A 23,586-nucleotide genomic window follows, 5' to 3' on the forward strand; every position below is an offset into this window, starting at 1 on the left:
AAAAATTATAGTATATTTCATATGCTTTTCCTCTTTTGTGAGGGAACTTATGGATCCAGACCTGTCAATTTCTGATTCAGCATGGATCTAAGCATTGCAATTTCCAGGAAAGCAGCAAATTTCCTGTGGCCCATGATGTCATTGTAGGAGTGGCTATTGTATCTACACACATACAGAACACTCCTATAATCAGCAGTATGAAGGGATTTGTTCTAAGACAGAATATCAAATTTGTCCGGTTTATCTCGGCTGTTTGAGGGGCCTGGAAAGGCCCGAGGTGGCCTTGGGGCAGCCCGCGTATCGAAGGACGAGAAGAGGCTTCAGTTCTTCTTTCGGTTTTTATGTTTATTAATTGTTTATCTAAAAGATGTTCTTTCAGCCGAACAGAGATCTGCTCAGCAGTCAGCCATGAGCACACTGTCTGCCCTCCGGGGCAGCCACGTATCTTTATACCCATTGTTACGTGTACAATATTTATCATTTTTCCCCAATGCCATTTATTCTCATTGCTGGGTGCACTCTCAGTAATAACCAATCCAAGAGTGCCACCATGGCCAAAGAAGATGGAGGAGAAGAGGAAGAAGAAGGAGGGCAGGACACACCCCAATTCCTCCATCTTACTCCTCTAAACCCCCCTGTACATAAATCCTAAACCCTGTGTCTCACCCTCTAATTAGCTAATCTTTTCGCCATTCACCCCGGTGAAGTCCTCTTATCTTCATACAGGTGTCGTCTCCCGTGTAGGATCAAAGTCCAGCCACCAGACACTTCTGGCAACATTCCAGGACTCCCAGGCTCCCCAAGGGTGGTCTTGGTGGCCCGGCATCTCAGGACTCAGATCCTGAGATCCCACACAAATTAATAAATGTCTTGAATAAAATGAACTTTTTTAAAAGTATAAGGCATAAATGATGAAAGATTTTTCAAATTTCATGGTAACCTATGGCAGGAAATAATCTGCCCTTGAATTTTCCTACTGCATAACACTGGAGATCACTCTTCTAGGAACTTTGCAGTAAACTTGCATAATATTTATTTGCCCACTCTGTAATAGAGTTGTGCATTAAATTTTTGTTTTAATAAAGTTACTCTTGATATTTGGAAGGTACAAAAACTCTTCCTATCTGTGCTGCAAATGTAAAGCCTATGATTAATAAGAGGATAATTTTTTTTAGACTAGGCTGGACAAGAATGCTTTGATTATAGACACGTTTTCACATTTTGTCTTAGACTCGTATATCATAACTGCACAATCTTCCCATTTTGAATTCTGGAACTGGAGCAGATGGCAGAGATGTATTTCAAATAATGGTACTTGACATATAATGCCTATAAATAGCTGCACAACTACAAGGTGTTATTTGTAATTTTTCTCTCTTGCGAATAAACTAGAAGTTCTCTGTCACTTCATGATAATTGTTCTTGAAATTCTTCACAAATGCATAATTTTTTGAAATTTTTATCTTAAGGTAAAATGACAAATATCAAAGCAGATGTTCCTTTGCATGTTACTGGATTCCCAAATGTCTCCACAGCCTAGTCATAGAATCAATTCCTGCCACATATTATGCACATATATATATAGATAGATAGTCATAGAGAAAAAATATGACACATACATTCTCCACTTTTACAAAACATTTCTTAAATTTTTTTGTCAAGATAAAGGAGTCTATTAGAAGAATAAATTGATTTTCTACCTAAAACAACTACATAAATGATAAAATGTATTATGTATCTTACTAAGAGTGAGTTTATGTGTTAAATAATTTTCCCTTCAGCTCATTGATGCAAAGATTTAAAAAAAAAAAACCCAAAACTGGTACTTAAATTATACTGAAATGTCAGCTATGAAGGGGAGAGAGTTGTACACCATACCAAAAATAATGTTTTGGTTTTATGTCACTGGTGGGTGCTCTTTGAGAGAACAGTTAGTTCTTGTTTCAGGCAGAAGAAAAATGAAAAATGGTCTCAGACATCTTAGTTTATGGTAATATAAAATAAAAACTAATGCTTCACAATCTTAAGCCAATTTCCATATGTTGTATTCTGTTCCAGTACTGGTGTTGTCATGTTTTCAATCAAGGTTAATGCAAACAAAATAAAAACTTCAGAAATCAGCTACAACTTACGTAAAAACTCTTGCTGAAAACCAGTTAGAATGAACAGACTGTGTGATTTAAATGTTCTTTTAAATTTTTGGCAGCTTGAGATTTACTTTATATCCCATTTGCTCCTTATTCTTTTAGTTATAATAAGCAGGTAATGCTTTCTTTGCTGTGAAAAATGCTGTTGTTGCCAACTTTGTCATCTAAGCTTCATTTTTACAGTTCTAGTAGCATCAGTTTGTCAACATAAAAGCTAAAATATTCTGAACTCAATCAGCTTTCTCAGGTTTGCCTCTGGAGATGGCATTAAGGGGTTTGGATAACCTTATCTGTTCAATACTGAGGATGTTTCTGGCTTCTGCTAAGTGCTCTCTAGTGATTCCTTTCAAAACTTTTAATGGACAGCAATATGTCTGTCTGATCATATACATACTCTTTACCACATCATCCTAGAGACTTTTTAACACAGCCTGATAGTAGTGCTACCCTTTCAGCCAGTTTTACATGGACCAATAACAGTAGCATAACAGGGGAAAAAAGCCTCAGACATTTAATGTTACTCTTCATTTTGGTGTAGTTATTATTGGATGTTTTAGGAGGTATAGGCAAGTTGTGAAGTGGACTGCCTCCAGAAAAAAAAAATCAGACCAAAAAACAAACAAAAAGCCAAAAAACCCCAAGAAGCATGTCATGCAAAAAATCTCTTTCATATCCAGAAAGCTGAAAAACATTGTATTAATAAAGAAGTATGGTGTAGGGCTAGACTCACATTTGAACAACATCACTTATCTTGCACAGTTTTGAAGAATACAATTTAATATTTTATGAGATTATGTAGATTTGTATTGGGAAGGTTACTTGTATTAGGAAATACTATTTCTATTGTTGGATGCATATTGAATTATTTCAGTGAAGTGGAACAGCTCTGATTGTGTTACCAAAAAATACCCCAAACAATTTTTAAATGCAAATTCCAGTTACAATACACCATTTTTTTTAGTTCAGCAGACAGCATGCTATCCTTTAGGATTTTAAATTAGTGCACAGACAGATTTGAGGCTAAATTTAATGCAATAACCTTTTCGTTTTATGTTTTTCGAAGCAAATGATAAGTTTTACCAGTGTTACAACTGTATTTTCTGTGATTGCACTGGTGGGACTCATTTAAATTAGAATGTTTTATCATCTATTTCTTCAGCAAAATCATACTCTAACATTTTGATATACATCTTTGGGAATGAAAAAAGACGGGAAAAACTAGCATTCTACCTTTAGCACTATCTTTTCCTACTAATTTAATTTTATGATGGTGCCCTCTGCATTGAAAATGAATTTTTATTTTCCCTTGAGGTAATTCTTTACACTGACAACACAACAGAAGAGTTGGCCTGCTGTGATAGAACTGTAGCTACTCTTAGATGATACAATGCCTCTGGTAGTGGCCTACTCTCCATTAAGGAAAACGTGTATTTCTGACATTAGCTCATTTGTAAGTTTAAAAACCTTGAATAGAAGACTACACTCAAGCTAATATAACTCCAGAACTTTCTTAGAGGGGTAAAAAATAGCAAATTTGAGCTTTAAAATGGCAATGGTGGGTTCAATCTCTCTCAGGAATGAACACCAAGCATGCAACAAATTGCAACTTTTTATTAATATTACATTGTTTGACAGTGCAGCACAGAAAGTGTGGGCATCTTCCTTGGAAGGAAGATATGCAGAGAAAAATTGATTTATTTACACAGGGGAAAAAAAAAGTAAAATGCTTCTGTGCACAATCAGAGAACTAGTTTTGATTTTGTTCCCAGGCATTGTCAAATGCAAAAAACCATAAACAATGTAAGGAGTAGAGCCTTAGTTGAGTCTATTAAGTTATACACAGTAGGATTTATTTTTCTCATTTATTTTTCTATTTAAATATTCAAGGACTGCAAGGAGATTGATGCAGATGTTAGCACAGAGCATTTTGTTGGGATAATATGAAATGTGCAATGAAAACTATGAATAGTGACTTAAAATCTTGAACATGCTGATCCCACACAGATCAAGAAAGCAAAGAAACCACATGCAGTGGCCCATCTAATATTTTATGACTCAAACTGCTATTCAAGCATTTTTATGGAAGTAGTTGGAAGATATTATCCTTACATTAGCTGACTCAAAGTTCTCATATTGGACTGCCGAGAAAATATTTTAAATAAGCTAGAAAAAGAACTAAAAACATCTTAAACCCAAAATAACAACAAAAAACCAAAAGCAAGACAAAACAAAAAAACCCACCCCAAACCCACAAACCAAAAATTAAATGTAAGTGTACTTTCTGAACATGCTCTGGAAAAAAAATAAAAACAACCCTGTAAACATCCCTATAAATTTCTCATGTGTGATAGAACTGTTGTTAAATAGAGTGGGAAGGGATTTTAAGGTATCAGATAGTGTCTTTTAATGAAAGCAGAATCAAGTAAGTTTAAGGCAGGCATTTTTCTATGAATTTTTTAAAATATTTCTTAGCTACCTTTACAACATCCAAAACTATTAAAAAACATCATTAAGTGTTTTATTCATGTGACTCATTAAAAAAATTTTCTCAACTACTATCTATTCTAACAAATTTTTGTCTCGGCTCAGTTCTTTACTTTTCTGTTTTGACTGAAGGGAAAGGTTACCTCTTTGTGGCCATCTTTTTTCTTATAGCATTTTCTCATCCTGTGTGTGTCTCAGCTTCCTTTTTTCCAGACAAACCCACATATTCCAAGCTTTTCTTTGAAATATGGACAAATATAATAAAGCATGGCTGTCACAGTGTCATGCTGAACTCCCTAGCCTTCAGCTGCAGTGAAAGCTGTTTCAGAGAGAGCAGTCACAGTCTTTCACTGAATGTTGACCCACTAGCACATCTTACCTTCACACTCAGCGCATAAAAGGGACAAGGATTATTTCCTCTTCAGTGTACAAATGATGTCTAGCAAAAGTTATTCCATAATACTAGTCTTTTCTTCTTCATCAACTCAAAATGTTATGTGATGTAGAGACTGACCCAGGTTGCTCAGATGAGAATTTATAAACTTCCTGGTCCCTGACATGGAGTGTGGGAGCTAACAGGAGTCAGATACCCCAAACAACATGGCATGTAGTGTAAGACTTACACATGCCATGGTGAAAGACTTAGTCTGGAGTCTTATGAATGTGATAACATAGGTGAGGCCAGTCACCTGTTATGAATTTACAGTGTCAAATTTATTAAAATATATATATATATAAGGAGTCTTAGAGAGGTCAGCTTGTTTACATCATGCAGTATTTGAAATTGAGACTGGCAAAAGTCTGAGTATGTTGTCAGGGCACACAAATCTGTGTCTGAAAGGACGTTTAATTGCTGTGGGTTGTCACACAGCTCTGCCAGGGGACAGGGGACACAGAGCAAGGGCAGGAAGAACAAACTGGGATTGTGATGTGATAGGGGCACTTGGTGTTGGAATGTAAAATGATTGTGTCAGGTTGTTCATTTAGGTTGTCTCCTGGAGTTTGGAAGAGCAGATGAGGTCACTGGAGTTGGACAAGGAGTCAGCCCTGGGCTGGAGGGAGCACTTGGAGCATGGGGAGTGTCGCAGAATGAGGCCTTTGCCGGGGTCGAGCCATTTGTCGGTGAGGGGAGACTCAGACACTCAATAAGAGTGATAAGCAAATTCCGTTTATTGAAGAGAGCATCAGACACTTATACAGCTAGTAATAAGCTTATGAATATTCTGTAAGCCAAGCAATCTATTGGTTAAACTATACTATCAACTCTTCCTCATTCCTTAGGGGTTACATCTCTCTTTTCTCATGTCTCTTTCACTGTTTGTTATCCTACCACAGCTAGGCCCAAGGACACTGCTACCTGTGCAGGTGCAGGACTTGGAATTAGCCATGGTTTTGTACTTTTCCATTTTCTAGCAGCTAAATTCCCAACAGGGGAGTGCTAGTGGAGCAGGAAGGGCAGACCCTGACAGAAGGGCCTCTCCTAGTTACACTCTCAGCTGCCAAACAGCCAGGGGCCGTGGGACAGCTCCAGGCATTGGGCATATCCCCCAGGAGAGTGACAGGCTGAGGCTGCACCAGGATATAAGGGTGGGCCTGGCTCGCCAGGGGCGTGGCTGGACAGGGCAGTGGGAGCTGGAGAACAATTCTGCTGCAGCATCCATGGGGCATGTGACAATGGCACTGGGAGGTGCCATGGGATCCTGGGCTGTGGGCAGGGGTATCCCTGATGAGGCTGGATAGGAACAGCCAGTCCTCAGGACCCTGTCACCTATGTATAACTTCCACACAGCTATTCATTTTGTAATATATTGTAGCTGATTCTCTAGTACACCATCTAAAAATTTTTCACTACTTTTTACTTTCATTACACAGACCAGATTTCAGAGTAATATGTGAATTTCTAACCTCTGTATTTGTGGTGGTGATACACTGTTAATCTTTTATTGATAATCCTGAGCACCCAGTCTCAGAAATGTTTCTTAGCTCTAGTACAAATGCTGAGTCCTTGTCGGAAAGAGAATGAGCAGAAATTCATCAGGAAGCAAGTGGTTGCTGTGATAAAAGGAATGTCATCATGACAAAGAAAAATAGGAATAGACAACTGACACTGCAGATTAATTCATAACATCACAGAATCAATCACTGAGGTGTGAAAAGTACCTTAGACAGAGGCAGCCATCAATACCAGATTAACACTTCTCTTAGCTACTCCTGATTTTCTCTCAAAAAATAATACACATGCTAGTGGTAAAAAAAACCCCCTTACTTATTCAGTATCTCAGCTCTTAAATATTCAGATTTCACTTCTGTTTTATAGGCAATATATATGCCTTAATTTAAATTATGTATTTTATTTTTTTCCATTTCCTTTCAAACTGATATATGGTTTATTAAAGATTTTTAGGTATTCTATGCTTTTATTTAAAGTTTTTAGGTGTTCATTTTTGGCACTGTATTGTTTCTGCTGGAAAAATAAGCAATAACAGAACAGTTTCACACCTCAGCAAATAATCTGCAATTAAATCATCTGGCCAAATGAAATGAGTTTATAGTCTTCATGAAAAAGGTGGCTGAACTTCTCTCTAATTTGCAGGTCATTTATAATTTCCCTTTTTATTTTCAGGATTTGACAAGTAAGAATTTTCTACTTTTTGCTTCACAAAAATTGAATAATTGCGTTAGATATGCTCAAGATCACATATACTTTGAGAAACAATACAAAGAGAGCAACTACAAACTACAGCCAATTCTTTGCACTTTAAAAATTGGATTTTCGCTGTAGGCAGGAGGAAGTGTTGGGTATTTAAGCAAGAAAATCCTAAAAGTCTTTGAGGTTTTATTTCAGCAGTTCTTGTGTATTGTTTGAAACCTCTCACCTGCTTGACATCAGTGTCTGTAGAATTCACTTAGTGTATTTTTACAGTCCAGAAAAACTCTTATTATTGTGCATGCCTTGGGAAATGATATCATGGCTAGTTATCAGCAATTTATGAGCACTATTCTAAGCTTCCTGAAGTGGGCCCAAATCTTATACATAGAATATGGAAGATGCAGCACTTGAAAATACATTTTTTCTTAACGTAAACAGTCTTAAGGGTCATGATTACGATGACAATGATTTTCAGTTAACCAGCTTTCATTAATCCAATGCAAACACAATGGGACAGTTTCGCAAATTACAGCAATATTGTGTGAACACTTCAAACACTACAAACTATGTCTTCCACTTCCCTATGCTTTTACCCCTTTGCTATTAGCTCCTGTTCTGTCATTTTAGAAGAGTATCAATCTAAAAGTCTGTCACAGATCCTGAGTTTTCCTGTGACTTCATGGGATTAGTTTTTACGGGCTTCTTTTCAGACTGTGGCTACATCTGATATTTTAAGGTCTCTGATTTTTTTTGAAGATATGTGAACACCGCTTAAATTCATACCTACACTTTCTGCTGAAGAACTGAAAATGCCACATATAAAGTGTTTAATTGACAGGAGCAGGTCTGAGCTTTCTTCTTGCCTGTTATAAAATAACGCATAAAAGCCATCCAGCCATCCATCAGGACATTTTCCTTTATTTGCTCAGGTAGAGACCATAGCTATTATTTCAGATGACCGTTGGTTATTGTAACCAAAGGTACTGTTAAAATTACTCCAAGACAGCTTTACATTACACAGGGTAAATGATCTGCAAAGTCATGATACTGAAATCCAAAGTAATCTCTGGTTTTATTTCCACAAAGCTAATCTCTTGATTGGCAAAATGAAGTATTTTGAGTTATTATATTAAAATACTGCAATTATATTCTAACATTCAAAGTTAAAACTAAAAAAAACCCAAACTTTCATAGACATTTCATAGACGCTAATGTACTTGCAATTTCACAGAGTAATACGATGGTAATAGCAGTGAAGATTAAAAATAATGAAAGTTTCTTTTGATTGCTCATTGCAAATTCTTTTCCTTTAAAATCTTACATGTGAGTTCAAACAGGCCTTATGCAGAAAAAAAAAACCTGAAGACTTATAGTTTTTTAAAATAAATTATAGGGTAACAGTACCTTTTACTTTGTCTCACAGAGTAACTGGAATTATTGTGGATTTCTTATTGCTATTTTGTCTAAATCTTCACTGTGGTGTATGTTCATTAAATTAGGAAACTGTGGAAAATATTTTAGTTGTTAAGTCTGAAAAAAGGAAACTTTTCTCACTCAGGAATCCAAAAAATGTAAATAGCATTCACATTGATTTAATTAGGCATTTTACTGACTTATAAAAAAATGTAGGTAGTGCTTCAGATTTGCCATGTTTACACTCACTTTCTCAATTTTTAGTAACAGTCCTTTAAGACTAGGAAGATTATTAGATGTTTTGACATAGCCTCCAAGTCCACTATTATTTCAGCCAGACCCTTTTGAATTCTCATAATCACATTCCCAAAAACTTTGTCCTGATAGAGGACAAATATTCAACAAAACAGCTCAGTGAAGTACTATGTAGATTTTATTATAATGCATTTTTTTCCCAACCTACATGTTCACCCTGACTGTCTAGTGCAGGTAAAAAAGCAAAATAATTGTTTATTTATTATTCCAACCCATTAGACTGTAGAGACACTTCCACCTGAAGGAGTGATCATCAAAGAGAGACAATATCTATTTGGCTTGGTTTGTGTTTTCATCACATCTCAAGACCAAGCTGTTCAGAGCACGTGGGAAATTCTGTCTCCCTGTAAATCAGTGAGAGCTCCCACAGATTTTACAGAAGTTACAATTTCATGAGAGGATCGGGCTAGCACTCGCCAGACTTATAGCACACTATAGCCCTAAACACTTCCTTTGTTACCATCAGTACCCCGGAAAATCTCACTGTCCCCTCTAGAGCAAGAAATGTGTGCAGAATCTTTTCAGTAGGAATATTAGGTGATCCTATCCTTCATCCACAACAGGACCACCACAGCTGTCTCAACCTTTCTACTTCTAACTTATTTCTTTCATGCAGAAAAAACCTGACCTCTGACCTCCACTTTCCAGAGGAACCTCCCCATCACCCTTATATTTGGCCTAGACAAACATTCAGTGCAACAGATTTTTCTGGAGACTAATCAAAACAAATCCCTCTGGCCAAAGAACACAGGATATCTGTTTCAATTGCTGACTTTTTCTGGACTTCAATCTAATGTTTTGTTCCAAGATGGATGAAAGCAAGGCATTCTGTCACTATAAGGCTTTCAGGTACAGTATATGGAGCATGATGTCTTACTGAAGTGTATTTGCAAATTTTTTCTCTGCTCTCATTTCGTTGTATTTTAAAATATTTTAAAAGAGTGTCACGTAGGTATGAATTTAAAAATAAGCAGTGTTCACAGAGGTTTTTACCATGCCTATGCATCAGGAATTTAAATAGTCCAACTATCAATAAAGTTTCCTTACTTTACAGATGTGTTTATGTTTTTCAACAATTGGAATGACACAGAATGGAAACTGCGCTTGAAAAAGCTTGGTGCAGTCACAGGATTCATTTGCTGCAGCCTATGACTCTTTAACCTCTAAAAATGACTGATTTGAACCCTACACATAAGCTCATTTAAATGTCATAACCTACTCATTAGTGGGAAGAACAGAAAGTTTAGAAAATATGCAGAGAAACCCTATGTGAAGACTGATTTTGTATGCACTTGCTCACACATATCTTAGAGTTACAATACCACAGCTAAGAATAATTACTGAGGAGGAAAGAAAAGGACAGAGAGCTGAGATGAACTCTGTGAAGTTCAAATGTGCAAACCCTCTCTGTTCCAGAAGTGAAGTGACATTCTCTGACTTGGGTGGGAATTTGCATAATGTGGGAAAGCTTGTTTCTTATCTTCACATAGTTGTGCTTGCTCTGGAATTATCAATTTTCAAGGAGCATTTCAAAATGTATGCAAAAAAGGGCTGCTCTTGAACCTCTGTAATCTCATATCCATTTGGAACACACATCAGGGGTTTGCTAAACCTCTGACTCTCCCATAATACTGCTTACATGACAATGATCAACTTCCTAAATAGCCACCACAGAAAAATAATTAACAGCAAGTTTAGAAGAAAGAGAAATTGCTGCAGAAATCAACTCAAGGTTTGAAAGCAAATCATGTTTTGATACAAGGTCATACATGGAAGGACATTTCGTGTTGCCAATGTCACATAGCTTGGAAGAATTATTTCAGAAAGCACAGGTGTGCATCAAGTAAGTAAAGCTATTTTAAGTGTCTGTGTTTGCTTTTCCAGTGCAGCATATTTCTATATTGCTTTCATCTGTCCATGTGGAGTCTGCAAGGAATCAGGAAGATTAAGCTGAACATATCATCAGTAACTGTAGGTACATAGAGACTTTAAAGAGTCTTATGATTTATATCCTTTGACTCACATTCTATGATAACATGAACATTGTGAGTCTGAAGAATGCTTGCTAATGATGAAATTATTTTTGTTAAAATCAAATATGAGTAGAATTTTACTGAATCCTGGAAAGATTTTTAGAAATTAACACAGGTGCAAAATATCATTAAGAAAAGCTTAGTTTAATTTTTGTTGCTTTTTCAGTTTTTTCTTTTTCTTCTTTTCATTTATTCCTTCCCCACCTTTTCAACTTAAAAGCTGAATATTCAAAAGGTATAATTTTCAAAAAGGTGCATAATCCAATTTCAGTCATTCTCTGTAAGTACCACATTAAGAAAAACTGAATCTTTGGCCAAGTAAGCTTTTAGGCATTAAGAGACTTTCCAATTTTGTTCCTCAATGTCTAAATCATTGTAGGCTTAGGGCTTTGATATTTCTCTAATGCAATTTCTTAGTTTGTACTTGGGATAATATTTTACTACTTCAGTAATAACAACATTATGAGAAGAAATATGTAAGAAAGATATTCCCATGCTGCATTAGTGAGAGGAATGTAACATGGGCACCAGTGAGTCTGAGCTGTGAATCATTTCAGTGGAGGTAAGGTAAAGGATTCAAAGTTACACAGGAAGTATCAAAAAATGTCTTCATAATGATGCTTGAATCTTCACACAGATTCATTTATTATGCTGCAATTCAAATCTTATGTAATAGCATTCAACTATTTAACATCCATTTGAATTACTGTACCCTGTGACTAAAGTTATTAAATAAAACCAATAGCTTTGAATGGGATTTCTCACACTTTTCAAATTCTTACTATTTCTATTTTATTAAAAAAAAAGAAAGTTTTGGTTTGTTTCCTAAGCATTTTCATCTGCAGAACTGGTGAAAAAAAATTAACTTTCAAGGCACCTATGAAATGAGACAGAAAAGAAAAAGCATAGACTGCTTTCTTCCCCTACCCTCCCCCTTCTTTGTACAGTTGTCCTTGGTAAGATGAAATAAGTGAAATGAATCATGTGCTGTCACCGTTATTGAGCAAGTTCTGATGGCTTTAGCTCGAGGTTAAGGTTAGAAAATCTCTCTGAATATTACAGTTTGCTTTCTCTCTCCATATCTCAGACTGAAATGTCCTTTTTAAAATCTGTTTCTCTGTCCCTCCAAATCAATGCAATCAGACTTTGCTGAAAAATTGAAATATTATGTTCTTCAGCTTTTGCATGTTTCTCTGAAAGCAAACAAAAACTCTTGACATTTTCTTGAACTCCTCAAATATGATTCTGTATTATTTATCAAGAGATCCTGTCTCCACATCTGAAAGCAGACTCTGCTTGATTTTTCCCTGGTGGTAGACTTTTTTGCTGATTAGTATTACTGTACTATTATCATACTACTTTTTATTTCTACACCCTTTCCAATTTTTACACACATAGAAAAGCTATTCTGTTATTTCCTTTTTTTTTTCCCAAAGTATGACTGGGAAGGAGATTTAAGCATTTTGCAAAAATTATGCTATGGAAATTAAAAAGTGTTTGTAGTGTAACAATACTGGAAACAGATATGGTTGCTATTTCAACCCATTTATTGTAAAATGAAGCCAGAAAAAAATTCATAGACTGGCAAATGCTGTGATAAAATCTCAGGGCTGTCTCTAATCACTAAGGTCAAGAATCTATGTGTACATGTCACGCCCCTTATTTAGTTTGCTTTGACTTGTTTGATTTATATAGAAACCTAAATCCAGAGTTGGAAAAGTGATATGGTTTGAGAACATGACAGACACATCTGGACCTGAGAACCTGTAAGTTACTCTGTCCCCAGTAATACAAAAATATGCAAAAAGCAGAGGTTAAAAAGTAAATCAACTGAGAATAGTTACATAAATTTTCTTTGTGAAGTTAATTGAAAAGGGGCTGAAAATATCCACAATTTTACAGACAGTAAATAAATAAATACATAGCGATAAATGTGACCTGTGGAAGTCAAGCTCTCTAGTGAAGATAAAAATAAAAACTTTCTTTCCTAATATAAAATTAATTCATATAAGGTTCCTGGTGACCTGCACTCTGAGGAAGAGAACGATGTTAAGCATAAGTCAATGAAACATTTGTTTACGTGTCTCTAAATAACTTAGAAGCATATGGTAGATGGGATTCAAGATCAGGCCATTTAACTGCAAATATAGTAAAAATATGAATCTGTAATTGTGCACTCAGATCTGCTGCCTAAACAAAGGTGTCCAGTGACATCTTTTTTATGACACTGTCCCACATATACACACCATCTGGCTTCCCAGAGAGGACAGGTTTCCTGGAGCCTTGTGCCTCATCTGACAGAGCTGTACAGGTCTCAGCTGTCACTGTACACATATATGCAGACAAGTTAATAAAGTCCCTAATCAGTATGGGTAATGGAGCTTTAGAGCTATTCAGCTGGCCAAATGAAAGTGCCTGGTTTAAGGTGACATGAGCAGCTTCCAAGGTAACATTGATCATACTGACTGAAGGCTTGATGTAGATTCATATTTACACTATCTGAGATGCAGAGAATCTGAGAGATTTCAAACTGTATTGCTTTTCTAACTATGGGCAAGTTTACGCTGAGTACAGTGATCCTGATGGGTCCTTTCCAGCTTGAAACGTTCTCTGATTCTATTACTTTATGAAACATAAGCAGTGTGAGTACATATCTACATAGAGAACTGTCAGTCTTGACAAATGCAATTGAACTACTGTGATTAAAACAGTCAGTAGAAGCGTAGGAAAAAAGTTTGCATCCTTCATTATACATATTTTTCCTCTAGGTTTTTTTTCCCCCTTTAATTCCCTCAATGCACATTAGAGTCCATTTTGTTCCCTGATAGTTTTAGTCAGGACTTGATTCTGTTGTCATACCAAATTTTGTACATCATGAAGATGTTTGTAGGTGAACTGCTGGGCCTCTACATACTCCTCCAAAAGGGCAATCGTTGTTGTGTAATTTTGCCACACTGTGTGAGCACTTCAGGCACTTTGAGAGAACTCTGATTGCAACATACACTTTCCTTTAGGCAAGAAAATTAACCCCTAATATTTCACAATGAAAAAACAATTAAGTGTTTTGATAATGGCTCCAGTACACACAAATAGTGATAATTATATGTAAAACACTAATTTAAACAAAGTTTATGCATTAAAAATGCAAACAATGTTATTACTGGTACTTCTGGAGTAAGAAGACACAGTGAGTTAACAATCTGGTGACCTATTCTCACTTACACTCATCTGACACAGAATGCCATTGTACTCATGTCAGATTCATTTAAAATGAAACACAATTTTTTCAGTGCTACTTCACACTGTGAAATGATGTAAATGAAAATTAAGCCTTGGATTTTCCCTACAGTGTATTTTGCTGAGTCCTGACTACAATTACACTCACAGAAATTCAGAAGAAGTTATGAGATTGCATCCAGTAAGAATGCTACTCACTATTTCAAATCCTATTTTAAGGATCCTGTTAATTTCATGCTGTGTAGGCTAAATCATAGAGAATGATGCAGATTGGATTTTCACTTATCTAGTGGAATGTTTGAAGTTAAAAGTATGCTTAAGAATATTTTTTTCTTTAATTTTACTGCTTCAGACTGAAATGGTTGATTTCTGCCTCCTGACAAGAAAGTCAAATGACTATTTTTAGATATTTCAAAATAAAATCCTTGTAAACTATGCAAATTGGGAATCTACAAATCCAACAAAGAAATTCATGATCTAGCACCACATAATTGATGGAAGGGATCAGAGTGAGGCTTGAAAAGTATCACTCTATCTAGCCTTTTATAAAGCGGAAGAATTATTTTGGATTGTAAGTTTTATAATTTAGCATCTGAAAGATTTTTTCCTTGTGTTCTGCTAGTTTTTATAAGAGACTACCTAAAAATGGATGACAAAAATGTTGTTTTAAGTAGAAAAATTTTAAAAATAAATTTTAGAATGAGTTCATCAAGGATGCATAGAATTATTTATTGACTGTTCTATGGCAGGGAAAGGGAGGAGCAGGGTGTGTATTGAGAAAGAGGCAGAGATGTTGCAGGTTTCTTTCTGTCTTTTAATAAGAAGGATCCGACAACAAGATAAAATCTGTCTGTTAAGACAGAGTTAGAAAAGGAATACAGAGGAATATAGATAAGTAATATTACACACCTTGAAAAGCCATAGGAAGAACACATGTGGGGAACATCCATGCAGCATCAGATGGTCACGGGATGGATATCCCCACTTCATGCTGTGTAGATCCTCAGATCCCTCAGTGGGATATTGTGTTACTTTCTTACCAGAAAAATTGTGTTTTCATACAGAACATCTTGCTGCAATTTTAGACGAAGGCAAGGCATAAGTGATGTAATTGCCAGGACCAAATGAGAGCTGTCTGGAGGCTCCTTTTTCCAAGTTAATCTGTAGATGAGAGTTTTGTGCAGCCCAACAGAGCCTGAAGACCACCTTGGACAAGCAGCACAGAGCAGCAGAGGCTTGCACCTACTCAGGTTAATTGCACTGTGGATCACTGGTCCCTTTGCTTCCAGAAGTTTCCAGGACAAGATCGTTACGGCAACTGAACGTATTCTGGAAAGTAAGATCATCTGAAAAACTACAAGGTAATGAAATGCTTATCCTCTAGGGATGTTTAGCCTTTAGAGAGTTGTATGAAAAAGCCATAGAAGAGGAATGTTTTAGTCAGTGTAACTGAAACTGAGTATCCCCCAAGGACAAATTCAGCGCAAGAAAATAAAATGGAGAGTCGGGATCTTTCTGAAATGTTCCCTGCATAAATTCAGTTTGATTCACATGAGCTGTGAAAGGAGAACTCTTTAATAAGGAAATTTATTCTTATAGTCTTATGAAGTCAAATATAAAATGTCTGTTCTCGCCACTGCTATTCACCGTAATTGGATTATTTTCTGAATAGTTTGACTGAATACTGCAAGATCAACAAAGATGGCAGAATCTCATCCTAAATTTGAGTAAAAGTCCTATAATACAAGAGACATACATGTAAGAGTCAGTTTTATAATACAAAATCCAATAATTTATGCTTTCACCTGCACAATAAAAATTATAGGAAAATGGATAGAGTTTTACTAGATAAAAAGTACCAGTCTAACAATCTGAATGGGTGCTTAACTGTCACTGTGCTCCTTGTTATTTAGCAAGAAAATCTCAGTGATACATTAGCCATAAAATAAGGGTTGCTAAGAAACGAAGAAAAAAATTCTTTACAATAATGGAAGCTTACTTGTAACCACAAGAAAAGAAAGCTTAGGGGCTTAAAGAATAAGGAAAGGTAAAGAAAACTCCCTTTTCCTTAAAAAAATATACCTATTTAGATCTCACATCTCATCTTTTAAGTCAATCCTTGGTTTATGTCATTTCATTGCCAAAATGAGATTTCATTTCAAGTGCTGCTGAACATGGACTAGACATACACTTTTCTCCATTGAAAGTATCTATTTAGAAGCAAGATTTCTACCCTGCTTATACAGATGGTCACCCTCACATTTAAGTGAAGGCTTATTTTGCATTTCAGGTCTCTGGAGTAAACCCTTAGTGTTAGGCTTTTTTGGAGAATGAGAAAATCATTGATCAGATAGGCATTGTGTTGCTTTGTGATGCACCTATATGCTTCAACAAACGTAACTGCCTAAACTAGCTTCTCCAAACAGAATGAGGAAAAATGATGTTAAAATTTTCACTTTTATGATATGAACCATATTTTGCTTATAGAATTGAAGTTCAGTCCTGGAATTATGCTAGTCTAATGCTGAATGGTAAATTCACATATGACTTACTAAGCCATGGTTAAGCTGGGACAAGAGATCTCAGGAGTACAAAGTTTAAAGAGGTAGAAATATTAAATATATATGAGTTAATGTAATGAATTTTCCTTCACTGAATTTTTTTAATGGAACCTAATAGGCATAAAATCATTAGGGAATTGTTGAATGTAGAGTTTTAATGAAAGTCCTTTGAAACATATAGAACTGTATTAAGAAGTATGTCCATTAAAACTTCTTCTGTACTTTAAGATATGAAAATTTACCTTTTGATCTATTTGCTATAGTATGCATTTAGCTTTGAGTGTAGAAATCTATGGAAATAAACAAAAATAGGTGTCCAATTGAGGTATCCAAGTGAATCTATGTACTTCTCTGCATCTGAGAAAAATCTATGCACTTCTCTGCATCTGCTTTTTTAAATTTTGCTTCTAAATGGAGGTAAAGTATGACAATTATATGTGACTAATGCATTGTGGGTTTAGTCCTCAAAGAATACATATGGAACAAAAAAAACTTTCTTTTTTTAAAGAAAAAGTCTTCTAGTTCATGAATTTGCTTATAGGTAGCTATTTATTTTCATTGTCTGGAGAGTTAGATAACATTATTTTTGTAAAAACAGAAGGGACTTTAAAGATTATCTAGCTTGAACACCTCTGTCATAGCCAGGGACACTTTGACAAGAAAAGGTTGCTCAAAGTCCCATCCAACATGGCCTTCAACCTATTCCAGTGTCTCCCCACCATCTCAATGAATAAATTATTCCTAATTGTAAATCTAAACCGGCTCCCTTTCAGTTTAAAACTATTCCCTCTTGTCCTGTCACTGCATACGTGTGTAAAAAGTCTCTCTCCAGCTTTCTTTCTCCTTAGAAGGCTGCTAGAAGGTCTCCTTGGAGCCTTCTCTTCTCCTCTTCTGTTCTCTGCTGAACAACCTTAACTCTCAGCCTGTCTTCATAGGAGAGGTGCTCCAGCCCTCTGATCATCTTTATGGTCTCCTCTGGACTTGTCCCAACAGGTCCATGTCCTTCATATGCTGATGCCCCAAGCAGGACACAGCTGGACAGGAGTAGAAAAGAGGGAGAGAGTCATGTCCTTCAAACAGGCAGTAGAAGCTGAAGAGCATTTTTACCCTGCTTAAATTTGGTATACACATCTGGTCAGCAGAACAGGTCTCCACTCTCGACTGACTATATTAGCTTAAATAAATGAGGCAAGCTAGCTTAGGGTGATCACAAATTGAATGGCTTCCATCCTTAGAAAACTGAAATATAACTTCCTATTTTCAGCTCAATAAGACTTTAAAGCCTATATGTTGATTCCTTTTTCTAGTGATTAAGTTATTTTGTGCAACAGATTAAGTTGCACAAAAATAGAAAATAGAGCCAAATTACTGCACTTCCAATAAATGCAGTTTCCTGTTTCTAAATTGATAATGTAATAAAATTTGCAAGCTGTGGGGGAAGATTGACTTTGGGTATGGTTTGTTTTGTTGGTTTTTTAAGCAATGTAGCAGTGTTACTACTGCCACTGGCCTCACAATATTCATATTTTCCTACTCGTGTGAGGAAATTAAATAATTTGATTTCAGAAAATACACAAGGTTTATACCAGGCTTCTCTCATACTCCAAAAGCACTTAAATATCAGCTTTGCTGTCATGATGAGAATGTTGTTATTGTACCATCTGGGACAACACACATGCATAGTATTAGTCATTTTTAGGTATATAATCTAAACAAAAACTCTGCCTATTCAAGTTGATGACAATAAAGATTATCACCTTTATAAAGGTCAATTTGGAACATATGTTTAGCTTAGAACATATGTTTTATTTTTGATAGTGGTAAAATTCCTGCTCAAAGTTTTTTAATCTTTTTCCCCCCCACTTCTACAGAACTCAGATTATGTCAGCTCACTAAAGTAATTTTCAGGACTTCTTCTGGCTTGAAATAGTAGAGGATCTCTACTGATATCTACTTGTGCAGCTCACATATATCTGCAGAAACCAGGACTACCCATCCTGAATGTGAAACTTTACATAGACTTGAAAGGGGGTTAATGTGGTACAAATACTGCTTCAAAAAGAAAAAACATTAAATGTTGAGATTCAATTGATTTTTAAAATGTAAAGTTATATAAACTGTAAAATAGTATTTTATACTATTTTACACAGAATTTGCATGCGAGGGCCAGACACTTGAGCTGTTTCAAAGTTCATAGACAAAAAAAGCTGCTACTGAAATTGCACAAATACTCTGTTATTTTGTTTGAGATAAGAGGGTTGTCAGTGTAAAGATTGTATCACAGTTCAAAATAGTTTGTCTAATATGGAGTTCAGATGCAGAAGTGTTGCAATCCTATAGTCTTGGTCTCATTTAAGACCTTTACTGCTTGAACTGTAATCTCAAACTGAAGAAGTTATGTACAAGAATCCGTTTCTTTGTTGAAGTAAAGCATGTACTAACAAGTCTATTTGTCTTTCTGTTGACAGCTTGCATAGTCCTGCACAGTATTATGATAATTTCTCACTAACTGAACTAAAGAGACTGAAGGTATTGTTTTCAGTAGTTAGTCTACAGTAAATTATCAGAATAAGGGAACTACAAAATTATCTAAATTGGAAAGGATGTCAAGAAGTCTCTAATACAATTTTGTTTTAAATGGAGGTCAACATTGATTTCATATCAAGTTTTTTTAAGTCTTTATTCAGCTGAGTCTTGAAGACCTTCAAGGCCAGCATCATAAATGCTCTTCATCCACTCATGGAACATCAATTCCTCTTGTTAATTTTCCCAGGTTGTGTGAGTTTGTGCACATTAATTTCAGGTAGGTCAGCTTCTAATGTTCTTTATCCTTCACAAGACCTCCTTTACACCCATCACCCTGCCCTATGTATTGTCTTACCTTTCTTCACTTAACTGAAAGCTCTTCTCACCATCTGATGATATGTGTGATACATAGTCCTCATCATCACTCTGGGAAGTCCTGTTTTCAAGAAGATTCATCTGCACTTGGTGAAGTAGATCTCATGTCTTGCTAGCAGTTCTTATTCCTTAAAAATCTCTGTCATAAAAAAAATCAAAGCACTGCTTGCAACAATGCCATTAGTCATCTTGTTATTTCAGGATACTTCAGGAACCTCTGCCTGAGGCTTTCCTATCATCTGTGGGACCAAGGGGAATACCATCTTTGTCCTCATCTCTCTGTACTCACTTCTGATTCTTCCGGGTTTCCTTAGCAGTATTAATGGTGAGCACATGGATAAGCAAAAATCTGAAGGCCACATGAGACTCGTCATCCTCTATGCCATATTCTGGATCCAAGCTCCATCAAAGAATTAATCTCCTGTGGCAGCAGTCCTGGTTGGCAGGTGGGTGCTTTTATCTCTTGCAAAACAGAGTCTCAAAACACCATTGCCAGCTGCTACCTCTCGGCACTAATTCTTGATTCAGGCCCATCTGGCTCTGAAATCTATTTCCATGAAATTCCTTCTCTTTCCTTGGTTATTAGTGCAATGAATGCATTGTGTAAATTCAGATCTGGAAGCCAAGAAGCCTTTCTCCTGCTGACAGAGAGCACAAGTCTCCACCCATCTCTACCTTGGGAATACTACCCACTGTTATTATTGCATAATCTTTCATTGTCCCTTTTACTTTTCATTCTGTAGCTCAACATCCTGTCTCTGCAGTCTCTGTGATGATGATACAAACCTCCTACTCAATCTCCCTGATATTTCAGTCTGATTGCCTTCCCTCACAAATGGGGCCACCATTGCTGTCACTCCGCTCTGCTCCAGATAAAGCAACAGATGTGAGCCCTGGGAGGCAGCATCCTCCATTTGCAGATGTGTGGGCCCCATGAGCTCCAATGTGCCAGGGTTCTTACTCCAGCTGAAGCTGGACACTGACCGTGGTGAGGACACCACCATTGCCGTGCAGTCCCACTCTCTGGAGGAGAATTCCTGGACCTCCTTTGCACCCACTGCAAGAAAAGTGTCCTACAAACAGCCAAAATGCCTGTAAGCCTACTTATCTTGTTGGACATTGTGGTCTGACTCACCAGCTCAGCTGAACAGACTGCAGAGGAACAGGAGGTCACTCATCAGAAGGCAGTTGCTTAGCAAACAAGTTAAAACCAGTTTGTTTTAGCAAAAAAAAAAAACAAAAAAAACAAAAAAAAAAAACCACAGAGGGAGCAGTGTTCTGGGATTTGCATATTTTGGAATGAAATTAACTAGGGAACTTTCTTAATTGCCTTTTTTTCCCCATTCTTTATCTTAACTTCAGAAAAAGTTGAGCATTTATAACAAAAATACTATGATCATAAAAACAGTAATAATTACAAATTTGGTTAAATATCAGGAGCAACATCTGGAGTTCACAAAAGCAGAAGCCTTGAATATTCTAAAAGATATGAAAATGAGATTTGAGGACTTCAATGGAGCTTTTTTCCTCCATCAGTTTTATAGGATTATTTTTGGCACAGTTTCAACAGATGACTGGAATAAATCTTCCTGCCAGCATACAATTTTCTGAAAAGCTAATTATTGTTCTGGTTGATCATAGGTGAGGTGGGTAGGGATATCTATTTTTAATGTTCCTGAAATCTCAATTTTATGACCCTGTTTTGCACTGCTTACAATTTTGCCAGGTTTCAAAAATTTGGAATTAAATAGCTATGTATGAAGTCTCCTGATTAAATACTCTTCAAACACTTTTTCAGAATCTGGTGGAAGAAGTGAGGGACTAGTAGGTTGCGCCCCACGCCCCCCAAACTCTCAAGAAGCTCCAACACTTTCTGTCATCTTTAGAGGCGTGACTGTCTTCCTGTTTAAGTTCCCAAGGTGCTCAACTTGCTTTTCATTGCTCACTTAATACCATCAAATTATAAGAACTAGACAAATTCTTTTATATTAGGATGTTTTTTTCAGAATTCTATGATTTTCAATTCTGAAATTGTTAACTCCTTTGGACATCTGGTACTTTTCAAGTGGCCTGTGAATACACCTTTCCCTGAGAAGGATTGAGCACTCGTTAATTTAAGCAGTGAGGAACATTTTCCTTAAACCATTCATTCTGACTGAAACATTTAAATCAGGAAGTTTGGAGGATTTTGGAGTGCTCTTTGTGCTTTCTTTATTAACAATCAGAGCCAAAAAAAAAAAAAAAGAATGATAAACCTCCTCAAATAAACACAAAGAATAAGGAACAAGTGAGATAGGTGTTACAGAATTCAGAAGTTTAACTGGAGAACTGAAATTTTAAATTCACTGAATTTTATTTTCTATGGTATAGATGTATTGCTTTTTATCTTATTTTGATACAGCTGAATATTGAAACATGTATTTCTGGAAAGGTTGCTGAAAATACTTTGCTGCTTTAAACAACACAAAGCAAATAAAAAGCAAACTTAAAAAGACCCTGTTCAGTGTGGTTTAGGGTATGTGTGTCTTCTATTTGCCTTTGAGAACCTAACATGATATGCAGAATTTATGTGTGTATAGATATTTATATTTTCATTGTTGAAATTAAAAGGTTTGACATTTCTTATGTTTGATTTGGTATAAACACAGGGTTTATACACTGTAAATACACAAATATTGGTAACTTCTTCACAAAAGGAGGTGTAAACAAGAAAAATATAAGTTGCCTTTTATTTAGTGTTTCCAGTAATGCTAAGATTCTTTTAGGTAAGTCAAGTAAAGTGATGTGTAGCTTCTACAACCTTCAGCATAATCTTATCAGTGTAATATTAGGAACATTAATCAAGGAGATATCTGAAAAGAAAAAAAAAAATTTCCTCTTCTATTCTAAGTAATGTATGGACTTACCTCCAGATGGTATCAGGCAAAGCACTTTTGGCTATCTTCTAAATTACATAATTCAAAACTACTGTTTTGTGCAGAGTAGGAATTCTGTCCTTGACAGACTATAACTCATGAACTCTTGCTTCTGAAGGAAAACAGAATGCTGCTCAGGAAACCATTATTCATTTTACCTAGGTTTTCTCAAAGGGAACATATAGTTTAATGAGATTTGAAATGACTGTGCCTTGATAATTGTTTTGTGACTTCAAGATTTAGAAGGTTAAATCATATTATCAATATTACAGTTTTAAAGGGTTAAAACTGAAGGAATTTTTTTTGAGGTTATCTATCAAAAAGGATACAGTTAGAGCACTATGATATGATAGATACTACTTCAGTACCTGGAACATCTGTGCCAGTGAGACCAGAATGATATTTTTTTTCCTTTCTTTTTCATGCATATAAAAATATTGTGTCAACTATATGTTCTTAAGCGTAAAAATGTACAAAAGACCAACCGCTTCTGAAAAGAACAAGAAGTTTGAATATGAGCACATCTGACTGCCTTTCTTTTTGAACCCTGAGAGTACTTTCCATTCATATTGTCAAATTTAACAAGAGGCAATAAATATTAAATTTTTATTTAACAGACTGAAATAAGGTTTGTGTTTAACCTGCTGTGTTCTGTTCTTTGAACTGTAAAAGCTCATATCTTCCAGGTGAGATGTGACAGCAAAGTTCACCATGTTCAATAAAGACCAAATTGGTCTATTTTCAAGAGACAAAGTTCCAGACTGAGTGGGATCAAAGTTTTCTGGGGGTCAGTAATATAGATTATGGCTAATGCTCTTTTGATGTCTTTGAGACCCTGCTTGTCTTCTCCTGAAATCCATCGAAGAACCGTGACTGACATGCTGAAGCCTTGAGCTCTTAGATTTTTCTCCATTTTGTAAAGTAGGCAAT

Source organism: Zonotrichia leucophrys, chromosome 1, assembly GCF_028769735.1.
Source record: "Zonotrichia leucophrys gambelii isolate GWCS_2022_RI chromosome 1, RI_Zleu_2.0, whole genome shotgun sequence".
NCBI lineage: Eukaryota > Metazoa > Chordata > Aves > Passeriformes > Passerellidae > Zonotrichia > Zonotrichia leucophrys.